The sequence below is a fragment of the Oncorhynchus clarkii genome, chromosome 13, assembly GCF_045791955.1.
Source record: "Oncorhynchus clarkii lewisi isolate Uvic-CL-2024 chromosome 13, UVic_Ocla_1.0, whole genome shotgun sequence".
NCBI lineage: Eukaryota > Metazoa > Chordata > Actinopteri > Salmoniformes > Salmonidae > Oncorhynchus > Oncorhynchus clarkii.
In genome coordinates, this window is record NC_092159.1 from 25,516,364 (window position 1) to 25,533,974 (window position 17,611).

The following is a 17,611-nucleotide window of genomic DNA, read 5'->3' on the forward strand; positions in this document are numbered from 1 at the left end:
TCTTGGCTGATTTCTTTTGATTTTCCCATGATGTCAAGCAAAGAGGCACTGAGTTTGAAGGTCGGCCATGAAATACATCCACAGGTTCACCTCCAATTGACTCAAATGATGTAAATTAGCCTAACAGAAGCTTCTAAAGACATGACATCATTTTCAACTTAGTGTATGTAAACTTCTGACCAATGAATACAGTGAATTAGAAGTGAAATAATCTGTCTGTAAACAATTGTTGGAAAAATGATTTGTGTCATGCACAAAGTAGATGTCCTAACCGACTTACCAAAACTATAGTTTGTTAACAAGACATTTGTGGAGTGGCTGAAAAACTAGTTTTAATGATTCCAACCTAAGTGTATTTAAACTTCCGACTTAAGTGTAGTTACCTTTTGTTGAGACTCTATATAAGCTATATTCGACTACCTTCAGTATTTGAAAAGTTCTTATTTAAAAAAAAAAACTGCAAAATGCAACTATTTTCTTCCCAGGTCTTCAAGAGACACATTGTACCAAACTGCCACTCTCTTCACAACACCGTTTTAATTACTGTCTCCATACATCCCCAGGCAGAGTATTCTCTCCAAGAACACAGCAGGCGAATATGTCGTGCAGGGAAGTCGACAGGTGACTAAACTCATTCAATTCAAAATGTTGACGTGTATGAGTGTCTGTGTATGTGCCCTTTGGTCTAGTTGGCCTTCACACCTAGCCCAGGTGGATAGGTTGATCGCTGTATCACTGTGTTCCTTAGAGTCTAATGCGTGCCTGTAGTTTCATCAACATAGGTGTTGATTGACGTGAAATAACTTACATGATCATTTAAATTGACAATGCCAGAGACAAAATGTGCTGCGCTTCGCAAAGCCGTGTGATATACTTTTGGTCTATGGCAAACTCTGCAGAAAAAGGGTTAATCGGCTGTCCCCATAGGAGAGCCCTTTTTGGTTCCATGTAGCCCTTTTTTTTCTAAGGGTGCAGAGGAAAAAGCTGGCATCTAACCCCAATTTGCGTCACACTAATTCCAAGTTTTCATACTTTCTTGTTCTCTCTCTCTCTCTCTCTCTCTCTCTCTCTCTCTCTCTCTCTCTCTCTCTCTCTCTCTCTCTCTCTCTCTCTCTCTCTCTCTCTCTCTCTCTCTCTCTCTCTCTCTCTCTCTCTCTCTCTCTCTCGTCGTAGCCCTCAGGGTAGCCGCTCATTGAGAGAGGAGAAGAAAGGCGACATAAAGGAGAGAAAGTAAAGGCTGAGGAGGAGCGGAGGGGACACGATGCTCTCCAGGGGAGACAGTCACACGCTCCCATTGAGGAGGGGACAGGGACAGAGTGGCGCCAGGGCTCAGGGCGGACACATTCATAATCACACATGGCAAGAGAGAGACAAAGAGAGATAGAAAGAGAAAGTGTGTGTGTGTGTGTTAGATTAAAGGTCACAAACTAAGGTGAGCTCAAAGCAATACATTACTGTGCACATGCTTGCATGCATTCCTGCATGTCTGTGATATGTCCTCAGATTCATCACATTGAATACAACAGAAACTAAGGTGAGGTTGATTGGTGTTGGTGTGCGTGAGAGTGTGTGCACGTGTGTCAGTCTGTCCTTCACTCACGCAGTCGGGCCCCAGTCTACTTCCAACATGGCCGCAGGGCTCTTCAACAGATGGGCATGAGGTGACATGATGGCGTAGACATGAGAGACCGCCAGCCATCTTCAAAGGTCACTGAGGACCAATCCTCCACCCCATCTGATTGCTGTTGTCCCTTAGGACAGGTCCAGAGTTGAAAAGTTCACCCAGGGAGAAAGGTGAGGAAGCCAGTCATGCAAATATGAGAAGGTGACATAGGAGAGGATTAGTGAGACCAGGTGACCGAGAAAGAAACCAAGACGAACACAAAACCCTGCCCTGGGATAAGTGGCTACAGAGTAACTCTAGATGTTTTATGTATTTTTTTGTGTGAAGCTTATTATAATTTGTGAACCAAGGTAATCAGAAGTGGAGTGTGGGTTGAGGGTCATTAAAGGCCAAATGCAGCCGTTTTATCTCAATTCAATCACAATCAAGTCATTTCTTGGTAACGTTTAAGTACCTTACTGTGATTGTTTTAAAACAATTTCTCTAGGACTGCTAGGAGAGTGGTCTGAGTGGGAAGGGTAAAACTGAAAACTAGCTGTTATCGGCAGAGAGGTTCGGGAACTATAGGTATATAAAATAATTAACTAACTAACTATTTAACTATTAACTAACTATAAACTAATTTATAAACTAATGAGTTCATGGGATCAATGTTATTTGGGGTAAAAGTAAACTAAAGCCTTCCATTGTGATTCATGCATAACTACCACTCAACTTGAAAAGCCTGGTGTTGTCACCAAGCGGGCCAAAACGCAGAAATTTCAGGTGATCTTTTCAAATAAGGGCATTACTATACTTTTGACAATTTAAACAGTATTATTCCAATGTCATAGTGTGGGAATATATGCAAAACACAGGAAAATCGCGTGTTTTACTGCACTGGGCCTTTAATTCTGTTTCTAGTTATTATAAGTCTAGTTATAGTTAGAGACTGTTAAATAATGCCTAAGGCCTGTAGTTAAAGTTATCTAATAGTTATGTGTTGGCTAAAAATATGTTTATTAATGCTGAGTTACAAACTTAGTAATGGTTTAAACATGTGTTATTACAGGCTGTTGGCTGAAAAAATGTTTATTAATGCTGAGTTACAAACTTAGTAATGGTTTAAACATGTGTTATTATAGACTGTTGGCTAAATAATGGTATTATTATTAGAATGGTAAGTAATTCACACCCATTGACTTCTTCCACAAATGGATTAAATTGAGATGTTGTGTGACTGGCCTACACACAATACCAAATCATGTTAAAGTGGAATTATGTTTTTAGAAATACTTAGAAATTAATACAAAATGAAAAGCTGAAAAAAATGAAAAGCTGTATTGTTTCTGTAGAGCACTTTTTGACACCTGCTGATGTAAAAAGTGCTTTATAAATACATTTGATTGATGATTGATGTCTTGAGTCACGCCCTGACCTTAGTTATCTTTGTATTCTTTATTATTTGGTTAGGTCAGGGTGTGACAAGGGTGGTGAGTGTAGTTTTTTTTTATTGTCTAGGGGTTTTTGTATGTTTATGTTTTTTTTCTAGTCTTGGTGTTTATATGTCTATGGTTGCCTAGATTGGTTCTCAATCAGAGGCAGCTGTTTATCGTTGTCTCTGATTGGGGACCATATTTAGGTAGCCATATTCATTGGGTATTGTGTGGGTTATGGTCTATGTTTAGTTGCCTGTCTGCACTACGCATATTAGCCCCACGGTTCGTTTGTGTTGTTTTGTTAGTTTTGTTCAGTGTTCTTTCTTCTATTAAATAAGTATGTTCGCTTACCACGCTGTGCCTTGGTCTCCTCTTTATGACGACCGTTACAGAATAACCCACCAATAAAGGACCAAGCAGCGTGCCAAAGAGGAGTGGACATCTTGGACCTGGGAGAAAGAGGAGTGGAGGACATCCTGGACCTGGGAGGAGGTAATGGCGGGGGACAAGACCCTACCATGGAAGCAGGTGGAGAAAGCACAGGAGGATAGTGGAAGATATGAGGGTACACGGCTATCACGGAACACAGAGAGGCAGCCCCAAGATTGTTTTTGGAGGGGAGGCACACGAGGAGATTGGCTGAGTCAGGTAGGAGACCTGAGCCAACTCCTGGTACTTACCGTGGGGAGCGTGTAACTGGTCAGGCACCGTGTTATGCAGAGATGCGCAAGGTGTCTCCAGAATGGGCATCCAGCCAGGACGTATTGAGCAAGCTCTATGTTCTGGATCTCCAATGCGTCTCCACGGTCCAGTGTATCCTGTGCCTCCTCCCCGCACTCGCCTTGAGGTGCGTGTCCCCAGCCCAGTACCCAGTCCATAGCGTCCGGCGACAGTACCCAGTCCAGAGCGTCCGGCTACAGTACCCAGTCCAGAGCGTCCGGCGACAGTACCCAGTCCAGAGCGTCCGGCGACGGTACCCAGTCCAGAGCGTCCGGCGACAGTACCCAGTCCAGAGCGTCCGGCGACAGTACCCAGTCCAGAGCGTCCGGCGACAGTACCCAGTCCAGAGCGTCCGGCGACGGTACCCAGTCCAGAGCGTCCGGCGACAGTACCCAGTCCAGAGCGTCCGGCGACAGTACCCAGTCCAGAGCGTCCGGCTACAGTACCCAGTCCAGAGCGTCCGGCTACAGTACCCAGTCCAGAGCGTCCGGCGACAGTACCCAGTCCAGAGCGTCCGGCGACAGTACCCAGTCCAGAGCGTCCGGCGATAGTACCCAGTCCAGAGCGTCCGGCGACAGTACCCAGTCCAGAGCGTCCGGCGACAGTACCCAGTCCAGAGCGTCCGGCGACAGTACCCAGTCCAGAGCGTCCGGCGACAGTACCCAGTCCAGAGCGTCCGGCGACAGTACCCAGTCCAGAGCGTCCGGCGACAGTACCCATTCCAGAGCGTCCGGCGACAGTACCCAGTCCAGAGCGTCCGGCGACAGTACCCAGTCCAGAGCGTCCGGCGACAGTACCCAGTCCAGAGCGTCCGGCGACAGTACCCAGTCCAGAGCGTCCGGCGACGGTACCCAGTCCAGAGCGTCCGGCGACAGTACCCAGTCCAGAGCGTCCGGCGACGGTACCCAGTCCAGAGCGTCCGGCGACAGTACCCAGTCCAGAGCGTCCTGCAACAGTACCCAGTCCAGAGCGTCCGGCGAGAGTACCCAGTCCAGAGCGTCCGGCGACAGTACCCAGTCCAGAGCGTCCGGCAAAAGTACCCAGTACCCAACCTCCAACGACGGGCCACAGTCCGAAGCCTCCAACGACGGGCCACAGTCCGGAGCCTCCAACGACGGGCCACAGTCCGGAGCCTCCAACGACGGGCCACAGTCCGGAGCCTCCAACGACGGGCCACAGTCCGGAGCCTCCAACGACGGGCCACAGTCTGGAGCCTCCAACGACGGGCCACAGTCCGGGGGGGGGGAGGGGCGGGGTACTGTCACGCCCTGAACATAGTTATCTTTGTTTTCTTTATTATTTAGTTAGGTCAGGGTGTGACAAGGGTGGTTTGTGTAGTTTTTGTATTGTCTAGGGTTTTTTGTATGTTTATGAGTTTTATCTAGTCTAGGTGTTTATATGTCTATGGTTGCCTAGATTGGTTCTCAATCAGAGGCAGCTGTTTATCGTTGTCTCTGATTGGGGACCATATTTAGGTAGCCATATTCATTGGGTATTTTGATGGTTATGGTCTATGTTTAGATGCCTGTCTGCACTACGCATATTACCTTCATGGTTTGTTTTGTTCAGTGTTCGTTCTTCTATTAAATAAGTATATTCGCTTCCCACGCTGCGCCTTGGTCTCCTCTTCATGACGATCGTGACAATTATCTGTAATGTCCCTCAGTCGAGCAGTGAATTTCAAAAACAGATTAAACCACAAAGACGAGGGAAGTTTTCCAATGCCTCGCAAAGAAGAGCACCTGTTGGTAGATGGGTAAACAATTTTAAAAAGCAGACATTGAATAAGATATTAATTACACTTTGGAAATTGTATCAATACACCCAGTCACTACAAAGATACAGGCGTCCTTCCTAACTCATTTGCCGGAGAGGAAGGAAGTCACTCAGGGATTTCACCATGAGGTCAATGGTGACTTTAAAACAGTTACAGAGTTTAATGGCTGTAATAGGAGAAAAATGAGGATGGATCAACAACATTGCAGTTACTCCATATAACTAACATAAATGACAGAGTTAAAAAGAAGGAAGCCTGTAGAGAATAAAACTATCCCAAAACATGCATCCTGTCTGCAATAAGGCACTAAAGTAAAACTGCAAAACATTTGGATAAGAAATTAACTTTATTTCCTTAGTACAAAACGTTATGTTTAGGGCAAATCGAAAATAACACATCACTGAGTACCGCTCTTATGGGTATGCTTTTCATCGGCAAGGACTAGGGAGGTTTTTAGGATGAAAAGAAACGGAATAGAGCTAAGTGCAGGCAAAATCCTAAAACCTAAACCAGGAAACCCTGGTTTAGTCTGCTTTCCAACAGACACTGGGAGATAAATTCACCTATCGGCTTGAAAATCGATGGCAAGACTTGGCTGTCTAGCAATTATCAACAACCAACTTGACAGAGCTTGAATAATGTTTCATGGAATATTGTGCAAATATTATGCACTGAACAAATTATAAACGCCATTGAACAAACATACAAACGCAACATGTAAAGTGTTGGTCCTATGTTTCATGAGCTGAAATTTCTAACATTTTGTGCACAAATTTGTTTACATCCCTGTTAGTGAGCATTTCTCCTTTGCCAAGATAATCCATACACGACAGGTGTGGCTGATTAAACAGCATGATTACACAGGTGCACCTTGTGCTGGGGACAAGAAAAGTCTACTCTAAAATGTGCAGTTTTGTCACACAACACAATGCCACAGATGTTTCAAGTTTTGAGGGAGAGTGCAATTGGCATGTTGACTGCAGGAATGTTCACCAGAGCTGTTGCCAGAGAATTGAACGTTAATTCCTCTACCATAAGTTGCCTCCAACATTGTTTTAGAGAATTTGGCAGTACGTCCAACCAGCCTCATAACTGCGGACCACGTGTAACCAACAACCACACAAGCCCAGGACTTCCACATCCGGCTTCTTCACCTGTGGGATCGTCTGAGACCAGCCACCCAGACAACTGATGAAACTGAAGAATTTCTGCACAAACTGTCAGAAACCAGCTCATATGCATGCTCATCGTCCTCACCAGGGTCTTGACATGACTGCAGTTCAGCATCATAACCGACTTCAGTGGGAAAATGCCCACCTTTGATGGCCACTGGCATGCTGGAGAAGCGTGCTCTTCACGGATGAATCCTAGTTTCAAATGTACCGGGCAGAGGGCCAACAGTGCATATGGTGTTGTGTGGGCGAGTAGTTTGCTGATGTTAACATTGTGAACAGAGTGCCCCATGGTGGCGGTGTGCTTATGGTTTGGGCAGGCATAAGCTACGGACAACGAACACAAATGCATTTTATCGATGTCCATTTTAATGCACATAGATACCGTGATGAGATCCTGAGGCCCATTGTCGTGTTTCAGCAGGACAATGCATGTCCCCATGTCGCAAGGATCTTTACACAATCCTTGGAAGCTGAAAATGACCCACTTCCTCCATGGCCTGCATACTCACCAGACATGTCACCCATTGAGCATGTTTGGGATGCTCTGGATCGGCCATTGAAGAGGAGTGGGACAACATTCCACAGGCCACAATCAACAGCCTGATCAACTCTATGGGAAGGAGATGTGTCGCGCCGCATGAGGCAAATGGTGGTCACACCAGATACTGACTGGTTCTCTGATACATGCCCCTACCTTTTTTTCAGATATCTGTGACCAACAGATGCATGTCTCTATTCCCAGTCATGTTAATTCATTTATTTCAATTGACTGATTTCCTTATACGAACTGTAACTCAGTAAAATCTTTGAAATTGTTGCATGTTGCTTTTATATTTTTGTTCAGTATACAATCCAAGTGTGCAAAGCTTTTAGAGATTTACCCAGAATGACTCAGTATTGACTCAGGGGTGTGAATACTTATGTAAATGAGATATTTATGTATTTCATTTTCAATAAATGTGCAAACATAAAATTTTAAAAAAAGAACGTTTTCACTTTGTCATTATGGGGTAATGACAAAGTGAGACGAAAAAATCTATGTAATCCATTTTGAATTCATGCTGTAACACAACAAAATGTGGAATACGTCAAGGGGTATGAATACTTTTTGAAGGCACTGTGTGTACATGCATAGCAATGCTTCACTACAATGAATCGATAGGACTCATTTGTTGTTCCAGTGTCTGATTGGTTGACTATTTGAAAAGCAATTTTCCATTGAGGATTCTGTGTTCCATCATGTGGCCATTTGAATCCATTCTCAAGGGTTAAAGCAGTGACCTTAACTGACTCACAGGTTTATCCAACGATCCTCACGCCCCAGCTAGCACGGCTAACTGATCAGGGCGGACAGAGCCCAAATTCTTCACATTGTTCCATTCATCTCAGGGAACATGGTTGTTTGTCAAAGATGCTCTCTGGAGAGAAAAGCCTTGGTTTAGAAGCTGGAATCTGCCTTTCTCCCAATCCCTTACACCAATCCCCCAAACCTTATAGCCATCATACGCTATAGACAACAACCACCTTGGCTGGGAACCAGCACTTAAGGGCACTTTCTATCAGCAGGGTTCCAGGCAGATGGGGAAATGAGTGTGATTGGCAGAGAGGGGAAGAGGAAGACGAGGCGACTGACTGAGAGAATACTGTTGCCAAGGAGGGGAGGATTGGGGTGGGGGGTTGTGGGGCGTGACCGCTCTTAATTATCCGATATGGTTGCCAAGCGCTGGCACGGTGACAGGTTCAGAAATCGAGTGACAGGTTGCCAGCTCTGTGGGAGAAGAGCCGATAGGTGCATTCTTTGGGTTTCGAATGACAAACAGCAAGTGACTAATGCTTTTGGAGCATCGGGTGGGGACCTATGCGCCAGCAAACACGTACCAATGGATCTCCCCACAGTCGTCAGTCATCATCACATGCAATACAAAACAGCAGTTGAGCAACAACACCCGTCCCAGACCCGACCGATGCCAAACGTATCTGTTTGGTTGTGAGGCTTCCCTATCAGTCTGATCTGAATGGCCCCACACTTTTAATCCTTGGTTAAGATTAGTTTCCCACTCCAATCCCTTAAATCCCTCTCGGAATGTTTTCTGTTCTGCATGTTACTCTCACCGAGATATGGATCGACTGTTAGAGCGATCGGCGATTGGTCATTGACTGCAGTCACCTCATTGGAATCAGTTTCAAAACAAAACAAATCCAGCCTCCATGTTGCATGAAAGATACTGCAGGTGTGGCGCGACTACCAGGGGAGGCACCGAAATGGCAGATCAGTGTTGGGTTCATAGGGGGCAAAGAAGAGGCAGCAGTAGACACTGGCTAACCTGTCCTTTTTGCCCGGCCTTCAGGAACTACTTTCTTTCAATCACTCAGGGATGGGGGATGGGGGATGGGATGGAGATAACACGGCCATAGCAGGTGAGATCACCGACTCTGGGTTCAACTGCATGTCAGGTGAAACTCCCACAATGCCCTCTGTTTTCACAGTCCACACAAATATGGAACTCAGATCCAATCGCCCCCCTCTTTTGTTGTCTTTCAAATCTTTTCTTGTATTGTTGTGGCGTTTTGAGGCCTGAAAATATTTATAATCCCCACATAGCAGACACACAAGACATAACAAACAACCGTCGAAAGACTGCACTTGACGCCAGTAGTGCCCTAAAAAGAGTCGTTGCTTGGATTGACTTGAAAAACGACAATGTTGAGTCCATATAAGTTCAACTGGCGAGCGATGAAAGCTAGGCTAATATCCAAGCTCACCGGTTGGTCAGAAAACGGCATTCCGTACATTCCTCTCCCTGTTCGGTCAGTTTAAGCTCGGCGCTGAGAGACTTTTTCACTAGTGCCGTAATTACTGTGGACGGAAGGCAACAGGAAATTGTTATTCGCAAAACGGCTTTTTCTCTCTCACTGTCGAAGTGTGCGGAGACGCAGCCGTGGTCGGTCAGTCATCCCCCTCCTCGGGCTTGTCTCTGTGACTGACAGGGGAAGCCAGGTTTGGGCTGGTAGACATTGTGTGGTCATGAGAGATGTGATAAACAAGCTAGGCTATGCCTCTATCGCCGCTACACAGCCAGGCATTAGGTGTCAGTCATCGGGAATGGCGCTTTGTTAGCACATCAACACTTGAGAAGGGGGCCAAGAGAGGAAAGCACGTCTTATTAAAAACTATTTGTGATTCATATTTCCATGTTGCTGCTGAGTGATTGGAGAAGTGTGTGTGCCCCTGTGTGTGTGTGTGTGCCAGTGCATAATGTGTTTGCGCATGTGTGTGTGTATGCACGCGTGTGTCTGTGCGTGACTGTGTGTGTGTGTGCTTGCGTCTGTGTTTGTGCATGTGTGTGTGGACGCATGTGTGTCTGCGCGTGATTGTGTGTTTATGTGTATGTGTGTGCGCCTGTTTCAATGCGGAATGTGTAACATATTACACACACACATACGCACACACATACAGTGACTGACTGAAGCATGGCAGGTTGAAACCCGCTGAGCAAACTACTCCAGGCTGCCTAATCATGCAGAGTCTGTTGTAGATGACTTTGGAGAGGAATGAAAAAAATTTGCCTCCCTGTCTAAAGAGTCACAGTCAGTGAGGCCTAGTGGATTCACTCAGACCCTACATGTAAAAGACAAGTTGACGAGGTCACGACGACCACAGCTCCTCTTCCCTGTATGACCATCAATATCATGCCTAGTTTGTCTTTAAAAGTCATAAACACCAGTAGAAGTATCTTCACTTTACTGTATCCCTTTTGATCTGCCTTCCAAGGAATCTGTGTTCGGTCAGGATCGGTCACAAATGGATGAAAAATTGAAATGTGAATTACACACGTCCCACTTCTGACTCCAATGCACTTCTGCCCAGTGTCAAGGCATTTACGCTTATGTACGTAGGATAGGACTTAAAATGTTCTATATTTACCAATGGTAAAGTTATTGTGAAAGACGAAGTAGTGGGAATAGCAGAACACTGGCCCTCACATCTGAGGAATGCATTGCATCCCCAGCTACAGTCTATCGGTTCTCTCATGCAAGTGGCGACCTCTGGTGGTATGAGAACGAAACATCAACTTGTTTAGCTTTCTTGAAACCAATACTCTCAACATTTTCTCACATTGCACCTTCCTGAATAGACCACTGGCGCCATTAAACCTTCTTTCATCTGTAACCACAGGAGGTTGGTGGCGCCTTAATTGGGGAGGACATACTCGTGGTAATGGCTAGAGCGGAATTAGTGGGATGGAATCAAATACATCAAACACGTGGCTTCCATGTGTTTGATGCCATTCCATTTGCTCCGTTCCGGCCATTATTGTGAGCCGTCCTCCCCTCAGCAGCCTCCACTGTGTTTCCCTCTTCATGTGCCGTTATCTGGGCCCCAGCCTGTATTTTAATGTTGAAGAAGAGTATGTCACTCACTATATTGTGCAGGTAGTTAATGACAAAATAAAGAGGCACCTTTATGTTAATCGAGAATGTAAACAATCAGTGGTGATTTTAGCATGTAAATCTTGATAAGGAGGGGAAAAAAGTGGGATGCATGCCAGCAAAGCCACTACACAACACAACACTAAACAATAGATAAATTGCACTATAACGGTGACAAACGGTGCCCACAAACTGTTAGAGCCTACATAAAGCTGTCCCAACAGCAGAGTCCCAACAGCAGCCCCAACACTTTACCACTCATTTTGTTTGTCAAGCCTACTAGTGGTTTTCCCCTTGCTACTGTCTGATTCTAGTTACTGTTTTCAACTTTTCCCTGTTTGGACCATTCTGCCTGCGCTGACCCTGAGCCTGCTTTTCTGTACCTTGTCACATCATACTGGATTATTGACCTCTGCCTGCCCTGACCCTGAGACTGCCTGCCGTTGGAGTCTGATCTGGATTTACAAGCCTCTGCCTGCCCTTGACATGTCGTTTTTCCTGCCCCCTGTTCTGGTAATAAACTTAAGTTACTTTGACACTGTCTGCATCTGGGTCTTCCCTAAAATGTGATAATATAACTATGTACAGAGACAGAATTCAGACTTCAGAACATGGGCCGTTCTTACAGTATTCCCCCTGTACACCAAGTCAGAACCGTATGATAAATAAAAGGGACATATAAGCAGACAATGAAAGCTCTTACAATATTCAATGATTACATTTCTCAAAAACAGGTTATAGGCTACATGTGCACCACCAAGTCAGAACAGTAGGCAAAATTAAGAGGTGAAAATAACATTCACAACATACACTTAGTATTACTTTCTTAGCTACAGTATACATATCTCCCTGGCATATTACATAATTTATGCAGCAGCATACAAGACATTTTTGGACTCACCTTGTTGTGCTGTGCTCACTTGACAAAGTTTGATGACAAACTTCCTGTTCATCAAAGTCTGGCATTCTCTGGATTTATGGTGCTTTCAAAACAACTGGGAACTCTAAGAAAAACAAGTTGAATCATGATGACTTCAGTAATCTTCAGGTCGTAGCTCTAGAAAGAGGCCTGAGTTCCCGATTTACAATTCCGAGTTGGATGAAAGTTTTTTTTTTTAAGTAAAAAAAATATTTTCCCAGTCGTAGCTCATTTTACCCGAGTTCCTAGTTGTCTTGAACTCACTAAAGTCAGATTTTGCATTTCCGGGTTAACAGTTGTTTAGAGCGCGTCACAAATCATGCTTCATTGACAGTATGGCTAATGTTGAATATTTATAATTTTAAACTAGGAATAGAGACCCTTGTTCTTAGACTTGGGACCACACAGACACTCCACTGAATAGCAGGCTAATGAGTGCTTTGCAATGCTTGCAGTTAGCCACTGACTCTTTCCAAACCACTTATTGTTGAATTTTCAATTTCCAACTCGTGTAATGTTTTTGGCCGATGAGCACCTTTACGTTTTATCTATAATTTCAATTAATTATTTCTCTTCATATGACAAGGATTAAAAAGGATTTGCCAGTAGATTGTCGACTTGATTCATGATGATGACTGCTAGCTAAGATTCTGAATGTATGATGCTGACATGATCAGTCCAATCAAAGCTACTGTTGATATAACGTGATTTGATGTCATTTTATCTGTGGCCAATGATCTTGAGCCTTCTTGGATGGGCACTTCTAATGTAATTTTTATTTTTATTTTTTTATTTAACCTTTTATATATCTAGGCTAACTAGGTAACTCTATTGCAGCACCCAAGAGGCTTGAATTGTCAAGCTCTACCCTTAGACTTGGCGGTGACGTAGTGTCCCCATGAGTGACAGAACATTGAGCCAATCACGGCGCAACGCTCTGTATTTTCTGCTGGTTTGCCCCACCACCACAGAAAGCACTGAGCTAGGCTGAAAAACCTGCATTTTGGAGCTCACTTACTCAAGAAAACAAAGAAGAGACCATGTTTGTATGCGGCTTTCTTAACTCAATTGTTGTTTTTTTTTACATTGTTTGCAAACTGATATGTGACACATATTAATACCAAAATAACATGCAAAACAGGCAAGACCCATTTTTGGCTAAGAATGTGGGGCTCTAAACAGGTGGGGCTCTGCATTATTATTTAATGCAATTACATGAATTGTTATGATTGAAACACGTGCAATATAATGTGCAATTTATGCATCATACATGCAATATAGCCTACAGACCAGTAGATGCATAGGCTAGCATATACAGCATAGCAGCAGCAAAAATGCATACTCCTGCTGTATACAGTTGAAGTCGGAAGTTTACATCCACTTAGGTTGGAGTCATTAAAACTAATTTTTCAACCACTCCACAAATTTCTTGTTAACAAACTATAGTTTGGCAAGTCGGTTAGGACGTCTACTTTGTACATGACAAGTAATTTCCCAACAATTGTTTAGAGACAGATTATTTCACTTATAGTTCACTGTATCACAATTCCAGTGGGTCAGAAGTGTACATACACTAAGTTGGCTGTGCCTTTAAACAGCTTGGAAAATTCCAGAAAACTATGTCATGGCTTTAGAAGCTTCTGATATGCTAATTGACATCATTTGAGTCAATTGGAGGTGTACCTGTGGATGTATTTCAAGGCCTACCTTCAAACTCAGTGCCTCTTTGCTTGACATCATGGGAAAATACAAAGATATCAGCCAAAGCCTCAAAAAAGATGTGTAGACCTCCACAAGTCTGGTTCATCCTTGGGAGCAATTTCCAAACGCCTGAAGGTACCACGTTCATCTGTACAAACAATAGTACGCAAGTAATAATGCCAATGGGACCACACCGCCGTCACACCACTCAGGAAAGAGACACGTTCTGTCTCCTAGAGACGAACGTACTTTGGTGCGAAAAGTGCAAATCAATCCCAGAACAAAAGCAAAGGACCTTGTGAAGATGCTGGAGGAAACTGGTACAAAAGTATTTACAGTGCCTTGCGAAATTATTCGGCCCCCTTGAACTTTGCGACCTTTTGCCACATTTCAGGCTTCAAACATAAAGATATAAAACTGTATTTTTTTGTGAAGAATCAACAACAAGTGGGACACAATCATGAAGTGGAACGACATTTATTGGATATTTCAAACTTTTTTAACAAATCAAAAACTGAAAAATTGGGCGTGCAAAATTATTCAGCCCCTTTACTTTCAGTGCAGCAAACTCTCTCCAGAAGTTCAGTGAGGATCTCTGAATGATCCAATGTTGACCTAAATGACTAATGATGATAAATACAATCCACCTGTGTGTAATCAAGTCTCCGTATAAATGCACCTGCACTGTGATAGTCTCAGAGGTCCGTTAAAAGCGCAGAGAGCATCATGAAGAACAAGGAACACACCAGGAAGGTCCGAGATACTGTTGTGAAGAAGTTTAAAGCCGGATTTGGATACAAAAAGATTTCCCAAGCTTTAAACATCCCAAGGAGCACTGTGCAAGCGATAATATTGAAATGGAAGGAGTATCAGACCACTGCAAATCTACCAAGACCTGGCCGTCCCTCTAAACTTTCAGCTCATACAAGGAGAAGACTGATCAGAGATGCAGCCAAGAGGCCCATGATCACTCTGGATGAACTGCAGAGATCTACAGCTGAGGTGGGAGACTCTGTCCATAGGACAACAATCAGTTGTATATTGCACAAATCTGGCCTTTATGGAAGAGTGGCAAGAAGAAAGCCATTTCTTAAAGATATCCATAAAAAGTGTTGTTTAAAGTTTGCCACAAGCCACCTGGGAGACACACCAAACATGTGGAAGAAGGTGCTCTGGTCAGATGAAACCAAAATGTAACTTTTTGGCAACAATGCAAAACGTTATGTTTGGCGTAAAAGCAACACAGCTGAACACACCATCCCCACTGTCAAACATGGTGGTGGCAGCATCATGGTTTGGGCCTGCTTTTCTTCAGCAGGGACAGGGAAGATGGTTAAAATTGATGGGAAGATGGATGGAGCCAAATACAGGACCATTCTGGAAGAAAACCTGATGGAGTCTGCAAAAGACCTGAGACTGGGATGGAGATTTGTCTTCCAACAAGACAATGATCCAAAACATAAAGCAAAATCTACAATGGAATGGTTCAAAAATAAACATATCCAGGTGTTAGAATGGCCAAGTCAAAGTCCAGACCTGAATCCAATCGAGAATCTGTGGAAAGAACTGAAAACTGCTCTTCACAAATGCTCTCCATCCAACCTCACTGAGCTCGAGCTGTTTTGCAAGGAGGAATGGGAAAAAATTTCAGTCTCTCGATGTGCAAAACTGATAGAGACATACCCCAAGCGACTTACAGCTGTAATCACAGCAAAAGGTGGCGCTACAAAGTATTAACTTAAGGGGGCTGAATAATTTTGCACGCCCAATTTTTCAGTTTTTGATTTGTTAAAAAAGTTTGAAATATCCAATAAATGTCGTTCCACTTCATGATTGTGTCCCACTTGTTGTTGATTCTTCACAAAAAAATACAGTTTTATATCTTTATGTTTGAAGCCTGAAATGTGGCAAAAGGTCGCAACGTTCAAGGGGGCCGAATACTTTCGCAAGGCACTGTATATTCACAGTTAAATAAGTCCTATATTGACACAGCCTGGAAGGCCACTCAGCAAGGAAAAAGCCACTGCTCCAAAACCGCACTAAAAAAGTCAGACTACGACTTGCACATGGGGACAAAGATTGTACTTTTTGGAGAAATGTCCTCTGTTCTGATGAAACAAAACTATAACTGTGTGGCCATAATGGCCATCGATCGTTATGTTTGGAGGACAAATCGGGAGGCTTGCAAGCCGAAGAATACCATCCAAACCTTAAAGCACGGGGGTGGTAGCATCATGTTGTGGGGGTGCTTTGCTGCAGGAGGGAATGGTGCACTTCACAAAATAGATGACATCATGAGAAAGGAAAATTATGTGGATATATTGAAGCAACATCTCAAGACATCAGTCAGGAAGTTAAAGCTTGGTCGCAAATGGGTCTTCCAAATTGATAATGACCCCAAGCATACTTCCAAAGTTGTGTCAAAATTGCTTAAGGACAACAAAGTCAAGGTATTGGAGTGGCCATCACAAAGCCCTGACCTCAATCCTATAGAAAATTTGTGAGCAGAACTGAAAAAACGTGTGCGAGCAAGGAGGGCTACAAACCTGACTCAGTTACACCAGCTCTGTCAGGAGGAATGGGCCAAAATTCCCCCAACTTATTGTGGGAAGCTTGTGGAAGGCTCTCCGAAATGTTTGACCCAAGTTAAATCATTTAAAGGCAATGCTACCAAATACTAATTGAATGTATGTAAACGTCTGACCCAGTGAGAATGTGATGAATGAAATAAAAGCTGAAATAAATCACTCTCTACTATTATTCTGACATTTCACATTCTTAAAATAAAGTGGTGATCCTACCTGACCTGAGAAAGGGAATCCTTTTTACTAGGATTAAATGTCAGGAATTGTGAAAAACTGAGTTTAAATGTATTTGGCTAAGGTGTATGTAAAGTTTCGACTATATACAGTACCAGTCAAAAGTTTCGGACACATCTACTAATTTCAAGGTTTTTATTTATTTGTACTGTTTTCTACATTGTAGAATAATATTGAAGACGTCAAAACTATGAAATAACACCTATGGAATCATGTAGTAACCATAAAAGTGTTAATCAAATCAAATATATTTATATTTGAGATTCTTCAAAGTACAGCTTTGCACACTCTTGGCATTCTCTCAACCAGCTTCATGAGGTAGTCACCTTGAATGCATTTAAATTAATATGTGTGCCTTGTTAATTTGTGGAATTTCTTTATTTCTTAATGTGTTTGAGCCAATCAGTTGTAATGTGACAAGGTAGGGATGGTATACAGAAGATAGCCCTATTTGGAAAAAGACCAGATCCATATTAAGGCAAGAACAGCTCAAATAAGAAAAGAGAAGTGACAGTCCATTATTACTTTAAGATATGAAAGTCAGTCATATCAAAGTCAGTCAAATGTCAAGAACTTTGACATTTTCTTCAAGTGCAGTCGCAAAAACCATCACGCGCTATTATGAAACCGGCTCTCATGAGAACCGCCACAGGAAAGGAAGGCCCACAGTGACCTCTGCTGCAGAGGATAAGTTCAGTAGAGTTAACTGCACCTTGGATTGCAGCCCAAATAAATGCTTCACAGAGTTCAAGTAACAGACACATCTCAACATCAACTGTTCAGAGGAGTCTGCGTGAATCAGGCCTTCATGGTCTAATTGCTGCAAAGAAACAACTACTTAAGGACACCAATAAGAAGAAGAGACTTGGGCCAAGAAACATGAGCAATGGACAATAAACCGGTGGAAATCTGTCCTTTGGTCTGAGTCCAAATTTTAGATTTTAGATTCCAACCGCCGTGTCTTTGTGAGACGCAGAGTAGGTGAATGGATGATCTCCGCATGTGTGGTTCCCACCGTGAAGCATGG